This window comes from Drosophila novamexicana, unplaced genomic scaffold, assembly GCF_003285875.2.
Source record: "Drosophila novamexicana strain 15010-1031.04,08,12 unplaced genomic scaffold, DnovRS2.1 tig00004555-arrow-pilon, whole genome shotgun sequence".
Lineage (NCBI taxonomy): Eukaryota > Metazoa > Arthropoda > Insecta > Diptera > Drosophilidae > Drosophila > Drosophila novamexicana.
Genome location: NW_020825052.1, coordinates 4,240,083 through 4,255,229, shown reverse-complemented (window position 1 = coordinate 4,255,229; position 15,147 = coordinate 4,240,083).

Genomic DNA, 15,147 nt, shown 5'->3' with positions numbered 1-15,147 from the left:
ATCTTAAAGACTTCAGACTTCAGACTTCCATCAAAACCAGTTTTGAGCCTTTGCACCTTTTACCTTTGAGCGTCTCAAATGATGCGCCATTCAAGACCAAGATAGAAGGCGCAACATGATTCGCTTACCACGCCCAAAAGCAAAAACTGGGGCTTTCCATGTGTCCATTCACTAGGTCTGCTGTCCTTAGTCCGCACGGATGTGCCTGGCACATCGCAAAGGTTACGATGATGGATGCATTGCATTTTGGACGGAACTCAGAAATAATTATATTTAATTTGAAACGAACGAATGTAAAGCGCACTCAAGAATGCGTCCAACAGCATTTTGTGAATAGCCCCTGCTCCTTGCCTGATGTCGATTTGTTTGTTTAACAGTGCGAATCCTAACGCCGGCCAGCCGGTTGCTTAGCTCCTGCGCCCGCGCCCGCACCCGCTCCGGCAGAGTCTGCTGGCTGATTGAAGGGTTTCATGTCTTGTGGCATCGGCACGCAAAGTGATGCATGTTTACACTGGCGATTATCCCCGTGTGCTCTTGTTTGCACCCCAAAAACTGCCATAAAAAGAGGAGATAATTTGCTGGCCAAAACTGATCGATTGAACACCGATCCTGCAAGCTTTGTTGCTTAACGGCTTAAACATTTCTTGTTTGTTTTCCTTTAATTTTTGTTCCCTTCGTTGTCTTTTTTTTTTTGGTATTTCGAGTCTCGATCGTTAACGCAAATTAACAAGCAATCATCAAATCGAAGTCGGTCGATCAGCTCTCTACTCATCAGACCCGTTCCATTGCGGTCTCCACTGCCCGCCCATGGACAGCGTTTATTTTGAAATTAATGCGCAAATGCAGTAACAGCTGCAGCAGTGCAGCGGTGCAACGGTGCAGCGGTGCAACAGTGCAACGGCATCAACCTGCTGTATTTTCATTAACCATCGAAATTGCAACGGCTCTGGCCAGTCGGCCGGGCTCGAGCTTAACCAGACTGGTCAGACTGTTAGTATGCGCGGCATTTACAACATAATTCATGGGGCGAGCTGCGCATCTCCATGCCCCATAATTACGAATAGGCATTTGGACGGTTTATTAATTGCTTTTTAATATTTTCAGTCTTCAGAAGAATTTTTACAATTTTGCTGTGGCATCTTGTTGGAAATTATTAAAATGAATTTTTGCATTAACAAGTTTTACATACTCCTGTACCGAATTAAAATTATAATTGTTTATTGTGAATCGTTTCGTAACATTTAAGCGAGTATATTTTATACTTTTCCCGCAGCTGCACTCATTAAAAAAACTATTTTGAGAAATTTTTCAATAAGTTATCTTTATTTCGAGGCATTTTTTTTCATTCTTCGCGTAGCAACGCAGCGGCGCACTGCTTGCCGGCTGTAGCATCCTTGCACTGCTTGTTTGCTCTGCGTGTCCTTCGTGCTTTCAAGGCTACGCAACAGATGGCGCCAGCAGCAAGATTAAGGGAGCTGACTGCGGCTCGGTGGTCGTTTACTGGGAGTTTGTACGAACAATCTCTAAATGGATTTCTTAAACTCAATAGTTCTTAATACTCAGACTTTCGACTCTTGGTACTTTTGAAAAACATGGAGAACAGGTCTGATACATCATTTTTTATCACAGCAACTTTATAGCATTCAGCTTTTACGCGGTAAATAGCTTTTGCACAGCAACTACCTCTGACGTTTTTTCTCTCAGTGCATCATCCCTTTCTCCTTTGTGTACTAATTAAACAAAAGAAAACCCTTTCACACCTTATAAAAGGAAAACTGTTACAACTTCCTTTGTGTGTCATGTAGTGACAAATTTGCATAAATTTTGCGCAATGTCAGAAATGGCAAAAACCAAAACGAGCCAAAATATTAATTTTCACAGTGTGACGCGTCCTGGATCCTTTCCATGGGCATTCGGCCAGCATTCAAATGCAAATGCAAATGAGGCAACAATGACAACAACAGCGCCGACATTTGATCGTTTTTTTCTCTGTTTTGTTGATCCTCGTTCAGGTTCTGCGCACAGACTTTTCCTTCGCGCCGATTTTGCATATAAATCATTTTTCTTTTTAGCTGAAAGGATTGCAACCCCGAGTGTCAAGGAATTTGCATAAGGGCTGCCGCAGGACTCAACTTACACATGTCCATGTGGAAATAGTGAATGAACCATTAATTCGAGGCGTGTGAACTCGTGCAGTAATTCAATTAGAGCTGGTTGGACTTTGAGAATTAGGGTAAGAATCTAATGAAAATAGAAAAACGCACGCTGGCAACTTTGTTGATGTTTTATCTAAAGTTTTGCACTTGGCACAACTGTTTATGTATTGCATTTCGACTGGCTGTTAAAATGATTTATCGAATGTGGCGGGCGAGCCCTATTCGTAGCTCAATTCACCTGCCTAAAAAGTGCTCAACTACACGTGTGCCAAATTTATTTGCATGCCATCGTCGGCGACTATTGATGTGAGCTGCGCTGTTGTGGGTGTGTGCATGTGTATGTGTGTCTGTGTGTGTGCCTGTTTGCTAAAGGATAACAACAACAAGGACAGCTAATACACAATTTGCATATATTTATCCATCAAATTGATGGATGCTACTGCACACTGAGCCAGGATGAGGCAAGAGACATCCAAGCGTGGCGTTGTTGCTTTGACACGTCGCAATACCCCCAAAAGGATAATGACAAAGACAGCACCAGCCACGACAATACCGAACACACATACACTCATACAGCTAGGTATATACACACACACATACACACACATATGCACAAGACAAGCGTGAGCAATTTGCAAGGCGCTGGCGAAAGAGGGCAACAGGAAACTGCCGAGGCGAAGCGCAAGGAGCACGGAGCATCCTTTAAGTTTCCTTTTCGACTAGGTACCATGCCGGTACCAAGACAGACGCAGCCAACCAACCTACCGACCGACACTTCAATCGTGCGACGTTCGACGAGGATAACAACGACACCGAGGAACGAGGTTGACTGCCATGAGAAAATTACATTTTCTCCGGAAAAGCACTCAACCCGAAGACATTTTCCGTTGGCAGTGGCAACGCCAACTGAGAGCGGGCTCTGTATTTCGGCGCGGGAATGGGGCGGTAGCAGTGCGGTGAAAGCAGCTTCCCAGCAAGCTGAGGGTAGCTGGCATTGCCATTTCAAGTGCCTCACACCCACACACACACGCGCTTACACCCACATGACTACAAAAGCGTGCACATGTGTGTGAGTCTGTGTGTGTGTGTGTGTGTGTGCTGCTTTATATCCTTTCGCCGTTGCTGCCTGATAACAAAATTTTCTATTTTATCTCATAAAAATATATATGTTTGCATGTAGCACTGTACCCAGTGTGCTCGACGAGGCCGTGTCAAAAAAAAAAAAAAAAACACACTTTTTTATATATTTTTCATGTTGCGATTTTCATGCCGTTGTCCTTTGGGTGTCCTCGCCGCTGCTGCGCCTTCTGCGACGGCTAGGGCTAAGGCTAAGGCTACTGTTCTTTTAGGGCAACAATCGATATTTCTTATGCGCACAATTAAACACCGAAAGACTAAAGCGTGCCCCAAATCTGGCCCGTATAGACTCCTGCAAGCATTTGCGATTTTCCATTGCCTACTTTGGAGCGTGCCCAACCCTTTTTCGGCTTTTCATTTGCAGATGTTTAATGAACAGCTGCTCGGCTGGCGCGTGCGAAAATGGCGATAAAAATAAAGAAAGCTCGTAACAGAAGTCGCGGAAAAATTAAAAGAAAATGAGCAAACGACGACGTCATCAGCTGTTGCTCTTGCTGCGCTGTCGTCATTAGTGAGCGGCAGCCGTCGAGAGCGGGGGAAACGGAAGGGGGCACGGCCTCGAGTGGGCGAATGAATGAAAATGAAAATGAAAAGCGCGCAAATGAAAATGAGCGCTGAAGCACGTGTTGCCGATTCCTAAACAGGAAAGAGAGAGTTTAGAGATGGCAAAAACTGGACGCGACTAATTGCGATGAAAGCTATGTGAACATATTCAAATATCCTTAAAAACTATATCCTTGAGGATCATTAAGTGTGAATACAAAATATTTTAATTTTAAACAAATTTTCCTCTACACAATAATAATTTCAACATACATAATAGTGCTATTGCGTTTCCATATTATATTATTTCATTATATATTATCGGAAATCGTCTGCACGCTCGACATATGTATATATATTTTACTTTTAATATGTTTTTCTTTGATGCATGTTTTTATTTATCTCATTATCTATTCATATCTAGATACTTAAATACTTAAATGAATTTCAAGATCTTCCATATTAAATTTCCCACATATGCTCTTTACTTTACCCAATGTACTTGCTCTCCATCTATCTTGCCCTTTCTTTCTCTCTCTCTCTCTCAGTCTGTCTCTTCCTCTCAAGCTCTGATTCACAATTAAAAAACAACAACAACCAAGAGCAAACCAAATCCCATGACCCATTCCACAGCACCCACAAGAGCACAGGACCGTCAGCACTCGCCGGGGCATCTGCTGTGCCGGCACGTCGCTATTGTTGTTGTTGTTTTTGTTGTTGGTGCGTGTCCTTGAACTAGAAACCCGTTTAATTTAACTGTTGCTTAATTGCTGACAGCGACGCCGACGCCACGTTACGTCATTTAATTTGGGTTTCCCGTGCTGCCAATGGCAATGGCTCTGCCGCTGTCGCTGTCGCTGCGGCTGCTGCTGTTGAAAAAACTCATTTTTGGGTAATTTTCGGTAGTCTTTGTTTCTCATTTTCATTTTCATTCATTACATGCTGAGCTCCACGTCGCTTCGGTTGCGTGTTCGGGGCGTAGTGTTAATTTTCACGTACAGAATGCCAAAACGTTCCACACAGCAATTATGCGGCACGAAACGGAATGGAACATCGCTGCTGCTGCTGCTCCTGCTGCTGCTGATGGTGGTGGTGGTGGTGGTGGTGGTAGTTGTAGTTGTTCTCACACTCACTTTGACAGAGCAGTGCGAGTGAGTGAGCAGTTGTTGGGCTCTGCAAGTGACAGGGATGGAGAGAATAACGATAGCGGCAGGACGCTTGCGCACTGGACGCTGCTATTTCTGTTGCCGCCGCCCTGCTTCCCCTGACAGTCGTAAAGCCGGCGAAGCAGCGTGTGCAGCGCTAAAGGCGAATAATGGTGGCTCGGTCTGCTGCTGGTATTCTCGCTGCCCGAGGCAGAACGTCAACTGCGACAGCGGCAGCGGCAGCAGCAGAAGCAGCAGCAGCGACGCTGGTAGCCGCAGGGGCTGTACATGAAATTTGCATTCGCCCAAAATCGGGTTAACTATATGTGTGTATGTGTATACGAACAGAGACAGAGGCAGTGGCGCATTATCCACAGGCGGTTGGGTGGCTTGGGTGGGGGCTGGGCAACATTGGAACTGGAGTGGGGCGCCATCGCTTCAACAATATTGCTGTATTTTTGAAATTCCAATTTGCATATTTTGATGTGCGTCATTGTCGTTCGACTCTACCGCCAACCAACCAACCAACAGACTGACAGTCTCTCGTTCATTCATTCTGTCTCGCACAGTGCTAAATTTGATATTTTATAAATTTCATATAACTGTCGATTGGCTGCGCCTGGAAGCAGGCTACGCTCTTGATGCGGCTTAAGTCAGAGCTTAAATCAATTAATCCAAATATCTGAACACATTTGACTGAACAACCACCAGTTGCAGGGCTTCAGTGAGTACAGTCCAGGTTATTCACCTTTCTTCATTATCCTGCGCTGTGCGTAGAGTCAACAAAGCACCAGATGATAATGACGACGCTGGCGTCGCTTAATGAATGCGAAGCGAAAGCAGAATGCAAAACAATAACTTCCAAGCGGAAGCGCCGGCATCACCTTGACCTTGAAACCCACATTTAAAATAATTCACTCGTTAGCGCAGGCAACAGCAACAACTTCATCATCATCATTAGCATCATCGTCATCATCAACATGAGCAGCAGCAGCAGCAACGGAGGCTGCGTCGCAGCAGCAGCCGGCGCAAAGGCAAAGTAAAAACACAGAGACACAACCATTATCTCATCAACGAAAATGAAAATGAGCGAAGCAGCGGCAGCACCAACACCAACACCCTCACAGGGTTCGCTGGCAGCGATGCCAGTGATGCTCCCACGGCCGGCTCATCAGCTGCGAATGCTCTCATTATCATTTATTCATTTTCGTTTCATTCATTCCCATTCATTTGGCGGCGGCGGCAACGGCATCGCCGACTGGCGCTCTCTTGTGGCTTGCGCCAAAACAAACTAACGAACGGAACGCAGGAAGAGGACGAGAACGACGCAACCCGACGGCTGCAGAGCCCACAGCATTGGCAGGAGCACCAGCAGCAGCAGCGAGTGGGTTGTAAAGTAAATTTTTAATGGCTGAACGAAATTATAACGCTAGCAGCGCGGGCAGGTAGGTGCGGGGACTAACAGCCTGAAATAAATGAAATGAAACAAGCGGAGCTCAGCGGCAACAGCAACAGCTGCAGCGCTAACGGCAACGGCAACAGCTACAGCAACAGCCACAGCAGCAGCAGCGAGGCGAAGTCGATGTCGACGTCGACCGATGCTCCCTGACTAACTACGAACTTGGCTCATTTTCACACAGCAGCAGCAATGACGTTCCCTCTGCCGGCTGTTGCACTCCCGTTTTAATGCAACTTTTTCTATTTTCTGTGTGTGTGTGTGTGTGTGTGTGTGTCTGCCTCACACCCACACCCCCTGCAGCCTGGCCAAATGTGGGTGCATTTGGCCTTGCAAACGAAACATGAAAGCGAAAGCGAAATTAAAATGGCGAAATAAATTAATGGCCAAAGCGCGTGGAAGTGTTCGCAATGTTTGGCTGAATGAAAAATGGAAGAACCAAAAACCGGAAATCGCATTGGACTAGGGAACTGTTGAGCATTCAAATACAAGACTTACAAAATGGTTTTTGATATACAATAATTAAAGGTCTTTAAATATGTGAAGAAATTATTTTGATTTGCATATATTTTATCAAAACTTTTTTTAGAGGTCTTCAAAATAATTTGTAAAGCTTGAATTTGGACTTATTTATTGATTTTATTATTATGATTTTTATTTTTATTATTGCTATTTTGAATATCATCACGGATTTCAAGCCAGTTAATATATATATTATCATTATTATTATAATTTCATGCTGATTTTAGCGAGCTTTCTATTTAATTTATTATTAGCATTATTATTATTATTACATTTTTTCATATTTCAAAAAAGTCTGGCTGTACTATTATTAAAATACTTGTTTTTATTTAACAAATTACTTGACTCAGAGAATCCTTTTTTATCTAATTCACTCATTTATATATTTTAAGCATTTAACTTTGTTTAGGTTTTAGCTAAAGAACCAGGATATAAGATTAGCACAATAAGCACGTAAGAAGAAAACTGTATGTAAATACACAAAGATATTATCATGCGGAATCCTTAACTTGGGTACAGGCATTGGAACTCAACATTTTTATGTTTAAGCAATAAAATATAATTCTTGAGCTTTGTTTCCAATTATTTTTATCAAGTAACTCAATATTCATCATAGTTAATTGAAAGACCTTAACAAACTGAAGTGAGCAACGGCTGTGTGGAAACAATTTCCCAAATCACGTTTGCCAATAAGGACAACAACAACTTGATACTATCTGCACATGGCGCAATCATGCCGTTTTTTTTTGACCAATCTCTCATCCTTGCTCAACTCTTTTGTTTGGCCCGAAGGAAAGTCATTTCTGTGCTAATTCAAAGGAAAGCTGCTTCAATTCGCATCGAAAAAAAAAACTAGCAGAGAAAAGAGCAAAAACCAAGGAGAGTATAAAAAAAAGTCCAATTGACTGTCAACCAAAAGGCAACAGTACCTTAACTGACCTTTTTTGCTTGCTGGGGAGGACACCGCCCAAAAGGAAGGAAAAGGCACTATGTAAGACAGTTTCCACCGACGCATTTCACAGTTTCATTTTGCCTTTTGCTGCCTGGTTGAATTTCGCCAATGTTTGTGATTAGAATCAAGCGACACGCATCACTGCAACTGAATGGCTTATGGCTGCAGATATGTCGTTATATATTAAGATATTAAGATACGTAATATATATGTTAGCATGTGTATATACTTATATATATATATATATATATATTTGCACTGATATTTATGCCTAATGGCCTTTATTTGGCAATGCTCTTTATTGTAAATAAGATTAAAGAGCGGCGGCAGCTAAATGAAAAGCGCTTCCTTTGCAAAGGAAAATGGCAAATTTCCAGTACATTAATATGGCAGTCGATAAGGCAAACCATGACAGGGGGTGGAGAGGGGCGTGGCAGCTACAGCTACATGTGTGACATATCACATGACATTTTGCGCGTTGTATTTTCAAAGAGTTTTTTTTTTTGCAAATTTCGCTTGCCTCGAAATTGAATAAAACAACCTGAAATGACAAACGAACGAACAGAGTGGCAGAGGTTGTTGGCAACAGGGTGGGTGGGTTTTTTTTCTTCGCAATATGTATGTAAGTGTGTGTGTGTGTGTGGTGCACGTGTGCACCCGTAATTTTCCATTTGTGAACTTTTCCCTTTGCGCTGAACGCTGTAGATTTTCACGCTTCCGGCGTGCGAGCAACATTGATGAAGCTGCTGCCGTCCCAGCCGCAGCTTGACAGCCAGATAGATACAGCAACAACAACAACAACAAGAGCAAGCCAGGACTCGCTAACAAGCTCTCTGCATATGAGTTTGTGTGTGCCTGCGTGAGGGTGTCAATTTGCAAAAAAAAAAATCGAAAAATTTGCGTTGAGCAAAAATCGAAGTTTAAAAATAAATGGAAGACAACTGCCGAAGTTGTATGTTGGACTCGTCCGAGTCCCGCTGCCGTGTCCTGTTTGTTTATACAGCCTATGCGTGTGTGCGCCAAAAAATTAAAATGGCTGCCAGGCAGCCATGTGTGTGCCTGTGTGTGTAATAAGATATTTTAGTGACTTGTGTCACAACGCGTGCAAATCCATCAAATGCGAACCCCACCGAGCCCGGCAGTGCTCGCTTATTTGTAATGGGATCACAAACACACTTCAATTTCATTTGTGACGCTTTACGCACAAACACACAGACAGACTGACAGACTGACAGACAGACAGTGCGTCAGACAAACAGCCAAGTGGTTGACGCTGGCATTGCAGGGGAAGGGGATGGGGTGGCAGAGCGTATCAATCACAAATTAATGAGATGTGAGTGCCGCAGCTTTTGCCAGCTCCAACAGTCGGTTGCCAGCTTGACGCGTTCTGTTTTTGCCAACTTCAACTGTCGCTTGCCAGTTTGACGCGTTTTTTTTTTGTTGCTGTCCTGGTTTTTATTTCGCCTTTTTGCGCTTTTAGTGCAGACCAAACAAATTTCGCTCACTTTGGCATGCCTCGCATGCAAATGCCATTTCTCAGTCAAAATTACACAATTCATCACATTTCATTTGACTTGACTCGAGTCAAACAGTCAAAGAGACCAACAGAGCATCCTCTTCGCCCCCAACTCTACTTGCACTCAACCTCAACCTTATCCTAATCCTGGCTCCCGTTGCGAATGTGTTTCCAATTCGGGGCTTTTTTCTTTTATTTTTTTTCTTCACAAAATTGCCAGTCGGAGTTTCTAATGGGTTTTTGTGACGAAAGCCTTCAATTGATGCTAACTGCAAACAAACATTTTGTTGTTATTGCACGTAAAGTTAATTTTATTTGACGATATAAACAATTCTATTAACTCTACTTAATGGCAAGCACACGATATGAGATGGCGAGCGAATGATTAAAAAATATGCAGCAAATACACAACAAGAAGTACTTGAGTCGAGAGTGGAGAGAGAGAGTGGAATACAACACATATTGTGCACATATTTATTTAAAGGACTAGGCAAGACATTCTATTTCTTGACGCTCTACACTACAAAAAGTTCATTTATTAGCACCTGCTGTATTTAGGATTCATCGTTATGATATTAAAGAAGGTTGATATTTCAAGCTTCGGAACTTCGGACAAATAATGGATAAAAGCTGTGCTAGCAGCTGCCAATTGGTAGCGAGAATTACTATTTTCAAATTATTATATGATCTTAACAATCTTTTTTTGATAAATTGTTTCGATGCATGTAAAGTTGTAAGAAAATGCAATTTTTAAATATGCCTCGATGACCAGCGAATTTCCGGCCTTATCAGAACTTTTCCATGTTCCATCTACCTGGCCACGCCTACTCAACAAATTCAACGAGCAATTTGCCAAGTATGTAACTCTAAAAAGTTGAATAAAAGCCAAGTAAGAGCGTAGCAGTCGACTCTGAAATACCCTGTATAATTTAGAACAATTGTCCTAGTCGTGGAAGTGCTTCTTCTTTTATCAGCCTCACATTAGAAAACATTAGTTCTGCACTTATTGTGCGATTGTTCTGCTTTAAAGGTCTTAACTATATAATATAAGTGTACCATGAAGCAACATATATTCATTTTTTAAGTAGTGGAAAAGCGAGTGTAGTCAAAAGAATAATATTCTCAGCTGTTGTTGGTGATTAAGACTTTATATCTTTGTTAATGTCTGCTTCCTCCAAGTTTAAAATCTTTAACTTCTATAGCGCCGAATAAAGTGGTTTCATACAAACAGAAGAACAGTCAGTCGACCAGATGGTCCATCCAGCTGACCTTGCACAAAGCCAATATACTGCTTTTCACCTTGTGTACAGAGTATAAGAATCCAACCTCAGCCACCAAATTGCGCAGCGTCATAAAATGTAAAATTTTTCAATTGTCTACAATTTGTGTGGTGTGCGCTTGAACTCCTTATTGAGGCGCCAACCAATCTAGAGAGTGGGACTGAGCACACCAATAGCCAGCACATTTTCATAGCTGCTTGCTCAGTTTGGCAACGCGCTGGCCGCTTACATTGTTCACATGCTGCCGTTGCGACTAACTTGGCTGAAAGGCAAAGTATTAGAAATACAATAAAGTGGAGTCAAAGTGAAAAGTTTTACGCAGCGGCTGCTCCTTCCTTGTCGACGTAGCAAAAAACTGCTGCTGCTGCTGCGGAAAAAAAAGAACTTTATAAACAGCAAAGTTTGCTGGCGCCCAATGTGCGGCAAGCAACTACCCACTGCCGAGTACCTTGTGCCCAGGCGCTGAAAGGGGACCACAAAAGCGCTACCACAAACAACTTTGTTTGCCACATGCGAGCTGCTCTTCCTTTCTTTTTTTCTGCTTCTGCATATGCAGCGAGGCTGAGTCTGTTTGAGGCGCAGCTTAAAAACTTTTAACAATGCACAAAGCGGCAAAGTGATTTCTTTCATATTATTAACTTGACTTGAGTGTAGTATGTGCCATGGAGCTCACATGTGAAGAGAGCTGCCACAGCTGAAGAGCCGCCTGTGAAGTGGCCGCCCACAGAATGTGCGGCCTATGAGGGTGCTCCTCAGTGCCTCTGAGCTAATCGCAATGCTACTTGACCGTAAAGTTTACGCATGCGTGGCCTCTTTTAATATTTCTATTACGACTGCATTACGATGTGTTGTTAATTAATAAGTGCTAGCCACGGATCAAACGCAACCAACACTTCCGAACTTTACGCACAAACTGAACGGGGCAGCGCTGAGGAGCTGCTGGCTGGGCAGGATTGGCAGCTGTGTCGAGCGACTGTTTCAGTGATGCAAATCGCAATAAATTTTAATTTATGCAGCAGAGCCCGCTGCGAGAGGGGTTGCCCATTTGCACAGGTAGGCAGACTCAGCTTCCGTGTGTCTGTCTCTGTTGAGGCGTTTACGCAGGCGCATAAATTACGCCAAAAAAAACCCCTTTGACTGCGTTGCATGCAGCTACTGCGGCTGGCAGGTCACGTAATGCCCACATCAATCGTAGCTCAGCGAATTTGAATGGCCAACTTTGAAATGGTCCTGGCTGCCCTTGGAGGTTTCGTCCTTCTGGTCGGCTTATCAGCTGACAAATTTCCGTGCGTTTGGCTAGCTATGTGGCGTTTGATTGATGAGCGGGCGTTTATTTCTTTTCGGAGGCATTAATTTTAAGCCACAGGATTTTATTTTGTTGATAGATTTTGTAACCGGTAAGCTTATAATATTTATTGATAGTTTTAGCTTGGCCCTACAAGTTACCTTCCACATTAAAATCACAAATTTAAATATTCCATATAACATAATATTAACATTTGTATAAAACATGTCAGGCACTTCAGAGAACTCAGGGCCAATGTATCGGCAACCCTTTGGGCACACAGTATGCTATCAAACTTTGCCCGTGCCATCAAAATATATTACCAATAGGGAAAAACTACCATGTAAATGTTTTGTTAAATGCGCGCAGGACATAAAGAAAAATTGGCATAAAATTCAAAGCGGCGCGCATAAATCAACAATTTTTTTATGCAATTGCAGAGATAAGAGAACTCAGAATGCAGCTTCTGCCCTACCCCTGCTCCTACCCTGGCAATAGCTTAACATATGCTCGCCCATTAACAATTGTCAGTTGGCAAGGGGGCATTATGAATATTCATAGTTCGATTTTTGATTCGACATTGTTTAGAATCGGCGTAACGTAAATTAAAAGGCAAATTTATAATAATGCGATGCACAACCGCACCCCCTTCCCCTAGCCATGGCTCTGGCCCCGTGCCCTGGCCCAACTGATAACATACCCCTTGCCCCTTACGGGAATATCGATAAACCACTTTCGATTTTCGGCGCAAATCGGCAATAAATCGCCTTCGGATGGCACACTAGACAATGGGCCAGACAAAAGGGTTTCAAGAGCATCCTTTTTCCTTGTGTGTGCGTGTGTGTGATTGTTGGTTTTGCTGTCAAATGCGTTGCCAAAAGGGTTAGACAATTCGGGCACAGGCATATGGGTATTGGCATTGTGGTACCTGACTTTCTACCTCTCGCTACGCACAAACACAGACTCGAGTGTCTGTGGTTGTATTTAATTAGAGTTTTATAAACAGCAAACACACACACACACACACAGAAAGAGATGCCAAAGTTTCAGAGTAGATTTCATGCTCAAATTGCTGATGTGGGATGCGACGGTCTCTAGAATTCTTTGCATATGGTTAAACATCATCTGCATACATTGCCCCTATTTCTAAGGGTATCCTGGCATTTTCTTTGCTACCTGAGCCGCATGCTCTTCACGCATCATGAATTTGATTGAGGATTTTATGCTTTATTTTTAATAATTTTATGCAGCTTCTTTATGGCGCTTGGGCTGCCGCTGAACTGTGGCAAATCATTTGCAAACTGTTGCCAAAAGAAAAATTTCTGTCTGCGCGAAATTTCAAAACTGAAAGTCGCAACTTTACAAACTTTCTAGTTAGCGAGGCAGGGACAAGGTACATAGGCGTCGTGGAAACTCTCACTTAAGCTCTTAAAGCATATTAAATCGTTAATATACTTATATTTGTGTGAGAGCTCCCTATATGTCAATTATTTAATAGCCAAGACTTTGTGAAAATAATGAATAATTATGATGTAAAAGATTAATTAAGCTGGATTAGAGATTGATGTTAATTTTAATAAATACTTGTATGAACTAACAAAAAGGCTTTAGCATAAAGTCAACAGCAGAGTTTGCATTCGACTGAGTCGTAGCTTTAACCAGTTGCGAATTGCAAGCATCAAACAAAGACAAAAGTATAGTCAAGTTTCTGTCCAGGGGTTCACTCGCTCTATTTGCGAAAGAGCTTCGCTCTTTGTCAATAAAAATAATATTAATTTGGACATAACTTTACATCATAGTTTTGCTCACAGTTATATGCGCTGTATACACACAACGAAACTCTGACTGAAACCTTTTTTAAATGAATTAGGAATTAATTTAAATAATTAAATGAAAATAATTAATTTTACTCTGCAGTTGTATCTACAGCTCAATAAAGCTTTCAACCCCAGCAAGGACCTGCATGAAGCGGCTTTAATGCTGGCTTGTATCTCTTGTTTGGCCAACACACTTTGAAGCCACCCAACCACCGTGGCAAGACTAAAAATTTCAGTGGTTGTGTACGTAAGAAAATGTGCTCTTAACTTTTTGTGCTTTGGCTCATTTTCATTTGCCATTCTGCTGCTGCTGTCTTGGCATCTGTGTGTGTGTGTGTGTCTCTGTGTGTGGGCTTCTGTGTGTGTGTGTGCGAGTTGAGCGCAATTAATTAAAACTTTGTTGGGGCTGGTTATGGTCGTGTCCTTGTGCGGGCGTCGTTTTCGTCGCCCTCGTCGTCTGGCTGGGAAATTATGTCAAAGTGTCTGGCGCTGCCTGCTCCTTCTGCTTGGCCTGCGTCTTCATCTACGTCCTTGGGCTGTCTGGAGCGTTCGTGGGAATTCCCTCAATTATTTCTCGACGTCGAGTCAACGTGGTCGACGGCTCATTTATTTGCAGCTTAATTTGTTTTTACTTTCAGCTGAAAGTTTTGCGGGGCGTGCGCCACTTGTTGCTGCTGATTCCCTGGAGTATATTTAATGAAATCAATTATGACAGCAACTGTTGGCGGGCGTCTGATGAAAATTAAATGCCACAAGCGACTGGCAACAATTTGTCAACGCACAAAGGCGCAACATCATAGCAAGGATTGGTTCACTGAGTCCACGACCTGGGCTGTGGGCTGAGGTCTGGCATTGGGTATGGTTCTTTTCAGCTCGTTCGTACGCTCGTTCCGGGCACATCCTGCTTCAAGTGGCGCGTTCCGTTGCGCAAGCAGTACAAGCTGACACACACAATGGCCATAGCTGCTGTTCCTGGTCCTGTGCTCGTTCAGCTTCAGCTGCTCCTGGCTGAAGTTGTTGGCATGGTATTTAAAATTCATGCAGCCCACGCAGCCTGCCGCTTTCTCCTTTCACATATGCAGATGATGTTTGTTGACGATCCAGTACAACCTTGGATACCTACACACACACACACACACAGACACACTTGCATACACACTCAAAAACGAAACACGCATCCTGTGCGACACATTCAATTCAACATACCCTACAGCTCCTGCCCCCTCTTTCCATAGCACGTCCCGTACCCCTTTTACCTTTTCAACGAGCTTCACTCGTTGTTGTCGTTTGATTTTTATTCATTTCTCGCATGACAATGACGCTTATTATAAATTCTTT